The sequence below is a fragment of the Aptenodytes patagonicus genome, chromosome 3 (assembly GCF_965638725.1).
Source record: "Aptenodytes patagonicus chromosome 3, bAptPat1.pri.cur, whole genome shotgun sequence".
Lineage (NCBI taxonomy): Eukaryota > Metazoa > Chordata > Aves > Sphenisciformes > Spheniscidae > Aptenodytes > Aptenodytes patagonicus.
This window is the reverse complement of record NC_134951.1, coordinates 103310108-103321025: the sequence shown is the minus strand read 5'-3', so window position 1 is coordinate 103321025 and position 10918 is coordinate 103310108. Positions and strand designations below refer to the sequence as shown.

General features: G+C 40.1%; 1 long non-coding RNA gene across 1 annotated transcript in view; it reads left to right on the top strand.

The window, feature by feature from the left end:
- The first annotated feature begins 3252 nt into the window (after positions 1-3252).
- The window catches only part of LOC143158478 (uncharacterized), a 265171-nt gene continuing 257505 nt past the window's right edge, over positions 3253-10918 (top strand). Inside the window, exon 1 of the long non-coding RNA XR_012995010.1 lies at positions 3253-3331. This is a non-coding gene — a long non-coding RNA (uncharacterized LOC143158478). The remainder of the gene's footprint in view (positions 3332-10918) is intronic.

The window sequence follows — 10918 nt, the reverse complement described above, 5'->3', positions numbered from 1 at the left end:
GGAGGTACTCAATGGCTTTTTTGCCTCAGTCTTCACTGGCAAGTGCTTGAGCCTCACCACCCAAGCCGCACAAGGCAAAGGCGGGGACTGGGAGAATGAAGAGCCGCCCACTGTGGGAGATGATCAGGTTCGAGACCATCTGAGGCATCTGAAGGTGCACAAGCCCATGGGACCTGATGAGATCCATCCGCAGGTCCTGAAGGAACTGGCAGATGAAGTTGCTAAGCCACTATCCATCATATTTGAGAAGTCGTGTGGCAGTCTGGTGAAGTTCCCACTGGCTGGAAAAGGGGAAACATAACCCCCATTTTTAAAAAGGGAAAAAAGGAAGACCCCGGGGACTACAGGCCACTCAGTCTCACCTCTGTGCCTGGGAAGATCATGGAACAGATCCTCCTGGAAGCTATGCTAAGGCACATGGAAAACAGGGAGGTGATTCGAGACAGCCAGCATGGCTTCACCAAGGGCAAGTCCTGCCTGACTAACCTAGTGGCCTTCTATGATGGAGTGACTATGTCAGGGGACATGGGAAGGGCTACAGATGTCATCTATCTGGACCTCTGTAAGGCCTTTGACACGGTCCCCCACAACATCCTTCTCTCTAAACTGGAAAGGTGTGGATTTGATGGGTGGACTGTCCGGTGGATGAGGAATTGGTTAGATGGTTGCATCCAGAGGGTAGTGGTCAACGGCTCAATGTCCAGAAGGAGGTTGGTGATGAGTGGTGTCCCACAGGGGTCCGTATTGGGACCGGTACTGTTTAATATCTTCATCAATGCCATAGACAGTGGGATCGAGTGCACCCTCAGCAAGTTTGCATGTGGCACCAAGCTGAGTGGTGCGGTCGACACGCCGGAGGGACGGGATGCCATCCAGAGGGACCTGGACAGGCTTGAGAGGTGGGCCTGTGTGAACCTCATGAGGTTCAACAAGGCCAAGTGCAAGGTCCTGCACGTGGGTCGGGGCAACCCCCGGTATCAATACAGGCTGGGGGATGAAGGGATTGAGAGCAGCCCTGCCGAGAAGGACTTGGGGGGACTGGTGGATGAAAAGCTGGACATGAGCCAGCAATGTGTGCTCATAGCCCAGAAGGCCAGTCGTATCCTGGGCTGCATCCGAAGAAGCGTGGCCAGCAGGTGGAGGGAGGTGATTCTGCCCCTCTACTCTGCTCTGGTGAGACCCCACCCAGAGTACTGTGCCCAGCTCTGGAGCCCTCAGCATAAGAAAGACACGGACCTGTTGGAGCGGGTCCAGAGGAGGGCCACAAAAATGATCAGGGGGATGGAGCGCGTCTCCTGTGAAGAAAGGCTGAGAGAGTTGGGGTTGTTCAGCCTAGAGAAGAGAAGGCTCCAGGGAGACCCCTTAGCAGGGCCTGTTGCGACAGGACAAGGGGGAATGGCTTTAAACTAAAGGGGGGTAGATTTAGACTAGATATAAGGAAGAAAACTTTTATGCTGAGGGTGGTGAAGCACTGGCACAGGTTGCCCAGAGAGGTGGTGGATGCCCCATCCCTGGAAACATTCAAGGTCAGGTTGGACGGGGCTCTGAGCAACCTCATCTAGTTGAAGATGTCCCTGCCCATGGCAGGGGGGTTGGACTAGATGACCTTTAAAGGTCCCTTCCAACCCAAACTATTCTATGATTCTAAGATTGCTGTTCCTCCTTGAAAATGAGCATGCTGAATTTGTGCTGGACCTGTGTATGAGAGCTTCTTTGTCACTTGAGGTTTCTCATTGGCTTCAACAGATTTTTTGGCAAGGAAAGCTATTGTTTTTTCACAATAATAAACTTTTTGTGTTTGATATTCTAGTAGTTAACTTCATAATTAATGACAAGAGGGATATGGGAACCTGAGGGAAGGGCCTCAACTGTAACGGATGGGCAAGGATCTTTATCCTTATCTAGCATTCCAGCAAAGTGCTTACATTGGAAATGTTTTTGTGTGGAGGGAAGACTGGGCTCATAAGGGCCTGTACTTTTATAGGTTACTTTGTGATGTATAGGTAGCTCATAACACTTCAAGGTATGGTGGCTGGCTAGTGGAAAATTGGGTAAATGTATGAGATTCTTTATCCAAAACAATAGATAACTTTACAGTTACCGAATGGTTGCACATAAGTGTCTGCTGCTGTAACAGAAAAATTATTCAGCGCAGCTGCTGGTTTTTAGAAATTCCAAAATACACAGAGCTGGGTCTTTAGGGCTGAATGTCTCCATGGTTTGTTTTTCTTTGTGTGTGTGAGATATAACGTTTCATTATTCATTTTCTTTAAATGTTTCTCCAGTATTATAACTTGTTCAAGTGTTCTAGAGAATCTTGTAAACTGATGGTTTGTTTCATTGATTGTGTTGTGTGTAGGAAAGACTTTGTAATGACAATTGAAACTATACACATAACTGCATAGTTTCCACTCTATAAAAAGTGATCTGCAAAGCTGGAAGATATCATTAGACTTGTGTTTATAACTCAGGATAGTCTCATTTCACTAGCTTTTCTTGCAAATTAGTTCCCAGATGTCAGAAATATTGTCCTGTTGCCAGTTATTGCATAAACTCCTGAAGTGTGGGATACGACTTACTGCTCTTGCACTGACCTCAACTGTCAACAGGAAAATAAATGATCATGAAATAGATTGGATGAAGCAAGATTCAGAAAAGCAAACTTAGTATCTAATTTTAAGTGGCCTTTGATTACACAACTATCACAGTTGTATCTGAGATACATAACTTCAACATTTCTCAACTATGTTAGTAAAAAGCCTTGTATTCTTGGATCGCCAGAAAACCTTTATACAGGTTGGCAGCCGTGTTTGAATCTCTAGCTATCTGACTTCTAACAGCATTTGTGTGTAATGTAGAAATGAAACCCAATACTTTTGATTGGGGGGGGGGGGAAGTGGCTCCTAAGCCTGTGTCCCAGCTGTTGATGTTGTCTTTCTAAGATTGGATGCTTCCAATTCGTGCTCCATGTGTTTCACTACAAACTGTTGTAGAGTACAAGCTATCTCAATGTCACAAGTAGCATCTCTGCCCCATAGCGTACATTGCGTGGCAGCGTGAGTCTCCAAAAGTAACCTCTTGGAAAGGTCAGTTCCTCATTGCTGGACTTTCCTGGGGCCTTGGCTGGATTCAAGAAGATCAGGCTGCTCTGTATGGTATTTGTTTTGTGTTGGCCCCAGAGGTGGGGATGTTGAAATGTAGATCCTGTCAGATAGCGACCCCCCCGCCTCGTTCCCAGAGTAGCTCAGAAACATCTTGGACAAGACCGTAGCTGGGGAAGGCCTTCGTGTCCTGAGGAAGCAAGGAACTGGTGTATCCAATGTTGAGAGGGGTAAGCTGTGCTCTAACAGCCGAAATAGATTTTTGCTTAAAGTATCAAAATTTCCCTGCATGCTTTGCTTCATCCTGTTTTCCCCTATCATTGCATTTTAGAATCTAAAGCTTGGTGTTTTGAGGAGAGTGAACCAGGGCCGTAGTCTTGCAGGAAGGCACATTCTTATTTCTCTAATGATTTGGTTGACTTCTATAGCAGCGGCACGTTTTTTTGTTTTGTTTTTTTTTCATTTAATCCCAGTCCTGCAGAATCTGCCAGGGTTGTTATGGTTAATCATAGTACTCCAAAATCACTAGCTAGTTCCTAGGACAACTGGATTTTTTTTTTTAATAGGATTTTATTTACTTTCTATTTTATGAATTTTGGGAAAAACTGTTCTCATGTTTGCAAGCTCTCTGCCTGAGCTGAGCCTTAAAAACTTTCTAAATAAGTGAGATTCTTATAAAATCTCATGATTCTAGAAACATAAATGCATAATATCATGAACTTGCAGGTAGTATCCTATATACTTGCTGTGTAATAACTCCCTTGCTTATTCCATGTGTTTGTAAATCTGATGGTTATTCATAGCTAACTACAGTTGTCCTATAGTTAGATAACTGTAGTACCTATAGGTACCTATAGTTGTCCATACACATGAAGTTATGATGAAATTATGGCTGATTAAACAGCTGGTCAGATAAGCAACATGTTTATAAAGACATAAAAAAAAAAAATCATTCTGCACTAACTGGACTAGTCAGATAGGCTCAGTCTTGTTCCCTTGGCGTTAACTTTGTTTTCAAATATCAAGCTCACTCTCCTAAATAAGAGTGCCTTGCTGTGTTACTCAGCAAAAATATAAGGGAGTCAACTGTAGGTTGCAACAGCATTGCCTTATTCCAAATTTGCAGACTAAAATGATTAATATCGGGCAGATGGCAGACAGTTTGCTGTAAATCATGCAGGGTTGTCAGCTCACCAGTCATTGAGTCTCAGCTTTAAAAAGTGACATGGGGTTAACGATCTAATTTTGTATAGGGAGAATTGCATTCACAAAGTACTTTTTCACTCTAATAGGTTTGTAAAATGACTCCACTGTACGCTTTCTTAGGCTATTGTTATTTCTCCATTTAACTTAATTTGTTGTCTATGTGCAGACTCATTAGATGGCTTCATAATCAAATTGCAAGGTTGGCCATAATTATGCAGTCAAAAGTGGCTAATGGGTTCAATTCTAACTGTAAGTTCTAGCTGAAAGAGCTGGGAGAGGGTAATTCCGGAGAGTTTTTTAAAAGAAAATTAGCTTAAATTGAGGTTTTTCAGTTCAGAACTGAAAAGATACGTGCTAATCAGAATTTATGTCACTGTTCCTTTTTAAAAACTGTAAATGTTACTAGAGATGTAATGCTAAAATGCTATATATAAGCTACTTACTGTGTTTTCATTTTAACAAAATTCCAGGTCTCGGTGCACCAAATCTTGGTGGCTTTTTAAGCCAGGTGCACAAATAAATCTCTTGGATAAAAAAACATCAGCTGGTAGTTTACACTGAATTTATGTAAGGTTTATGACCTGGTGTCTTTTTGTGTGGTTCAGACTTATAGCTGATTTGAGGGGGAATTTTTTGTTTGTTTGTTTTCAGTGGACCTGTTAGCACACCTACCTGAAATGCTTGTATTTCGCAAGAATGCCATACTGGCTTCCTCTCAAACTCTTGCAGAAAATGCCAATTGTGTAGGTTCCCTCTGCCAATCAGTTGAAGAATAATAAATGTTTCCTATGGGGGTAGGGAAATAATTTTGGTTGGTTTGTTTGTTTAGAAAAATCAGGAGTTTTAATGAAGTCACAATTATTTTGTTTCCACTTCATTTACTAGGATGGTGTTTAGAAAAAACACTTAAACTTGAAATATTTTGGCTTCTATATGGTATGCTCTAGTGCATGAAATGTCTTAACATCTGTTGTTGATGTTTTGAATAATATATAAAATGCTTATTTTTTTATATATATGTAAGTACATGTTCATGTGTACAGACAGCTACAAGAGTTTTGGAAATATCTGCTCCAAAATTTGATTAAAAAAAAAAATGTACTTAAACACAGAAATGCTCTACTGGGAAAAGCTTTGCTACTTCTAAAATGGATTTTCTTCCTCACACCTAGGCAGTCACTTTCCATAAACTGTAAGACAGAGGACCTGCAAAGTTAAGCTTCACTTTCCAATATCTACAACTTAACTAGGGGATTTCCTTCAATTTATAGGGAATTTCTTCTGTCCTCTGAATTATTTTTGTATCTGGAACATCTGAGATCATTCCTTGGCAAAACCTTACTTGCACTGATTTCTAGCTACGATTAAAGTATTTTCTTAAGCGTTAAGGTATTTTTCGCATGCAGTGACATTTTTACAGAGTAGATATGGTGATGAAAGGTGCAAAGGATGCTTAAGATGCAGTTCCAACCATCTGCATTTAAATTCCAAAGCAGGCACGGAGCTGGCCGCTTTCCCTTCTGTCTTTGTGTTAGTGTAACAGGCCCTGAAAAAGGGGAGACTTGCATTGGTTTTTGTTAACACCTACTACTCTCCTCCCCCGCTTCCCCTTAAATAGCAGCCTTTTGAAGTGTGCCTGTGCTCTTTGATCACTCTGCCTTTAGCCTCCGTAGTCCAGGAGCAGTGGAAAATGCCTGCTGCCATCTCTGGAGCAGGACTCCGGCGGCAGCCTCACAAACTCACTGGTTTACAGCAGAACGAGATGACTAGCAGCAAGGACAGCAGATCTTGAAGAAATTGAGCTACTTGGCAGGGTTAGAGCCAAGGAAAAGTTATTTTAAGCAACAGAATAGTCTTAATATTTCTGTGATAATACCTATGTGGCTAACCGGACTCTGCCCTAAATCAGAAATTCCTAAGACTGCGTTATTGGGAAGGATGAGGTGAGCCAGCTGGCTTAAAGAGCAGGGAGTCTACAGGATATTGACTGTGCCATAGTTTTCTGCAGGAATGTTTCATGAAACTGCTGAAAAGCTTTAATGGATCTTCCTAATTTCACTTTTCCTATAAGCAGTTTGTGTGGCTATCATAACAATGCTTGTGAGTAATAGGAAAAGTACAATTATGTACAATTATGTCTCTTGCGGTTTGCTCCCTGAACAGTAATGAGAGATGCTGTATAAACTGTTTTGAGGATGCTTGTCCAAAGGGGTTTGTTCTTTGGCAGTCAGATGCTTACCTGAGAAGATTTTAAGATCTGTTGAAAATTGTTGCAAAGTGAAACTGAACAAAAAACTGTTATAGTAATCTAAGCACTTTCCAATATATCGGAGATTCCAATATAAAAAGAGATATATTGGAGATATATAAAAAGAGATCTAGTGGAGATTCCAACATAGAAACTTAAATTGAAAGACAAGTGTGAGGAACTGTAATTAAATGCAAGGTGACTCTGTCTACAGTTTAATGATCGTGTGATTTGATGCAGGAAAACTTCCCACATATAGGTTTATGCCGAAACACTTCTGTGAGGGGTGGGCGCTTTTTTGTCAGCCGCACTAATTACAGTTTTGAAGTTCTTTTTTAAAAATCTCTATCCATATGTGTCTTAGACCGTATCAAAGATACTTGATTTATCAAGACAATGATTGTAGGTCAATAGGAGTTCAGTATCTGTTGTGCCCTCACATTCTCTGAATAGCGTAGTATTCTAGCAGAGCTTACGGGCTTTGCTGGGCCTTTGTGTAAATAATTTAATACCATATTTACATTTAATCTCTTCCTTCAACTTTAATAAAAAGGAATCCTAATGGAAGGAGCCCTATTCTTAAGACACTGAACATCTTCCTGGAAGTGTTGGATATTCTCACAAAAAGTTCTTGGGAAGATGTGATTGTGATCATGCTTTTAAGATGATTTTTCCCTCTTGGTTGTATTCTAAGTCTTCACCTAAAAAAGAGTGCTTGTGGAGGTTTGCCTTTCTTACACCTTTTAAAATAATTTTTAAATTAAAATTTATTTAAAAGAAAAATCTGTTTGACTTCTAATTCTATTTGGATGGCCCAGTGGAGAGCTAGAGCTGCTTACTGACATCATTGTAGCCTCAAAAATCATCTCTCTGCTCTCAGTACTTTTATACTTTTGATATGAGACACTTGTATACATTGACATCCTTCTTTCAGATGTTAGGTTTTACTCCAATTTGTTTGAACTTATATGTAATATTATCTAAAGCCACCTCTAAATGGGACGTAAGTACGCATTATGCAATGACAGACTCGATGATAATTATTCTGTCTTCAAGAAGTTGATGTAGCATAAAAGAAGATATATTTCCTACAGTAAAATTTTCTGTTGTAAAATATCAAGAGGAAAATTTGAGAACCCTCCATTTGTCTTCAAGGTCTTCTAAGAATACTAGGAAACTTGTACTTTTGCATTAACGTTTACCACTTAATGAAATTTCAATGAGAAGAGACCATAAAATGCAATGACCAAGAGAAACTTCAACAGTAGGGTCTGTCTAGTTCAGCATAAAGACTAACTTCTATTCGTGATGAGGTTTTAAAGCTACATTTATAGTGGAATACCACTTCCTATGTATTATTTATCCTGCGCTGTCTCATTCTTTTTCTTTTTTTTTTTTTCTCCTCTGGGTTTAGACTCTTTTTATTTTTTTTCTGTTCCTCCGTAAAAGATGGTGGGCAACAAGATGAAGGGCATTGCCAAGAACATCAGACACTTGGGCTCAGAGGCTAATACTTAACCCTCGGGAGTGTATATTTGAATAGTAACATGTTCATACTGTCTGTAGGCTGCTACATGATCATAGGAGCGCTGCAAAGAAAGTAAAAGTGAATCTTATGGATTCCTGTGTATTTCGTCAAGAAATACTAAAAAAGTAACCTGCTGTTGCGAGGCCCAATGTGACATTTAAAAGGCTTTTAAAGCGTGGTGTTGCATATGCAATAATACCTCAGGGAATAGTTGCACGTATGTCATGAATACCTATGCAAGGCACATCTCATAGTTTGAACACCTGCATTATGTTAACTACATGGCGTTGCCACTTGCTTGTTCTGGGAGTCAGAAAGTTGATTCCTTAAAGTACCTAAAATACCTAGGACTGTGCATGGGATTTCCTTAAACTGCTGCATGGATACGCAGAAGGGAGGAATGCTGCAAGAGGAATAGGGAAAAATAGCCAATATTTTAACTATATAGCAATATCCTGTCCTAAACAGACAGTAAGGCCTCTCCTAGCCATTTTTTTTTTCCCCACTGTCAGAATTGGCTTTCAGCATAAATGGCTAAACTTTCAATTAGAGAACTCAGTAATGCTGAACAGTTTTGCATGAACTGGCCTCTAAATCCATATTGTTAGTGCTGTTATTAGCTCCTATAATCCAAGTGGTTGGTGAATTGCTTGTGTCCGCACTAGGTAACTACTCGGTGCCACGAGCACTGGGTTAACTGCTGGCCGGACGGATCGAGTTGATTGTTTGTGACTTCTCACAAAGGGATGATTGAAGAAATTATCCCTATTCCCTATTATTGTTCAATAGTACATTGCTATTAAAATATCACTATTATTACACTTAAGGGAACTATGTAGTTACTCAGCACAACTGATCTCAAACTGGTCAAGCTAAGGATGCCCCACTAAGGTCATATTTTAAAAACTTTAGCCGTGCCACTAGTTAATATAATTGTAGGCCTCAAACCAAATTTACTTCAGCTGTAACTTTACCAGATATGGTAGAACTACAATGTAAGTGAACGTTCTTCCTTTATTAAACTTTCTTGAAGGGTTTCTTTGTTTATAGATGTATCTCTGTCCAGTATTGTTTTTATCGCTTGTAAAACCTAACTGCCTTGGAGACTTTACTCATATTTCAAAAGCTTTAGTGTGTATTTAAAAAAAAAAAAATCCATAAATATTTAAAACACCAAATCCATTTAAGTAACGCTTGCTGACTCCACACAGACTGTAGTTAAATGTAAAACAAACGACTTTATTTTGTTATTCCTTGTTACAACCCAAATTGGATTGTAATTTTGCAATATGTAACTGCAACAAGAAAAGAAAAATGAATTTTTTTTCTCAATAATAAATGTGCTCAAAAAGTAACAGATGTAAAGATCTTTGATATCAGCATTCTGCAACTGGGCTTACTCCCCTTCTTGTAACTGAGCCTGGATAACGCTAGCGTTAACTTTACATTACTTTTATACCTTGTTTTTTATCTACATGTCGAAAAGTGACAGTAGTTGTGTGTTTTCAACTCCCTCCTTCTTTAGCAGGAATTCAGTGAATTCTATCTTCTGCTTTTAATCTTGCTTAATTTTGACCTGATTGTGCCTGCCACAATTGAAACAGGTGCAGAAGACTCAAGTAATGGAGGAAGCTCACTGGGGTTGTGTTTGATGGGAATAGAATTCTCTTCTTCATAAGGGTCAAGTTCAGACGGAGCAGTGTTAGTTAACTGGTGTCTTCAGTATCCGCAGCTGTTTACTTTTATAGCATATTTTACAGTTGTTTAATTTTATAGTTTGCACCGCACTATTGTTTAGTTTTGAAAATGCAGCTCTCTTTCCTCTTTAAATATTTGCATAGTGGGTCACAGCAGTTGCTCCAGCAGGTTTGCTCCTGCAAGGTCAAGAGAGCATTTCTCTGAGCAGTGCCCTTTTTCGTACCCCTGGTTCTTCAGCAGCTTGCTTGGTAGCATTGGTTTGGCTGTTTGTTTACCTGGGAGGTGGAGGGGAGGAGATAAGGATTCTAAGGCAAGAAGCTACAATTAAACTTTTAAAAAGCCCTGTGAATAGCAGGCTAGTCATAAAAACAGTACTTAGAAGTATCAGTTAAATCTGTATGCTCATCTGGGCCAGAGCTTTGTACGTTTTTGCTGAGTAGTCCTTTGTTTTCTGGCTTCATTGGTGTCTCTATAGAAGGCAGACTTAGCAAATGAGACCTTGATACTCTGGTTTGTAAAGAGTAACTTATTTCTCTTAAATTTACTGCATCAAAGTGAATGTAGCTAATTGTGAGTTAAAACATTACACAGTGTAAGCTTATCCAGATTTAATATATCAAAAGTAAGGCCGTCATGTGCGTCTGTATTTTCTCTGTTGAACAGAAAAGCTGCTAGCTGGTGACTCACCGCCCTCTTACTGCAGGGTACCTGGGAGCATCGACTGCAACGCGTAGTTGTAGCTCAGCCAGTAGCTGCTCAGAGACATCTCGGACTCTGCTGGAGTTGCTCAAAATCTTCCACTAATATTCTGTAAGGTAATTTCTGTGATAGTGGTGTTAACCCACACGACACAGTATGCCTTATAACTCATTCAAGTGAGAACAACAACAACAAAAAAGCAGTGCCATATGTCCAGTCAAAAGTGCAGTGTAAATACAATGAGCGTAAAATTGCCTCCTGTGAACTACAGAGCCAAGAACACAGGAGTAATCTTCCAGGATAATTATAATTCCTCTCACATTGATTTACTATTTACAAGATGCTTGTGGTATAATTTGAGAAGAGAAAAACATATAGTTCAGTTGAACAAACCAACATCAATTTTCCTTCCCAAGCTGAGCATTCCACACAATTCCT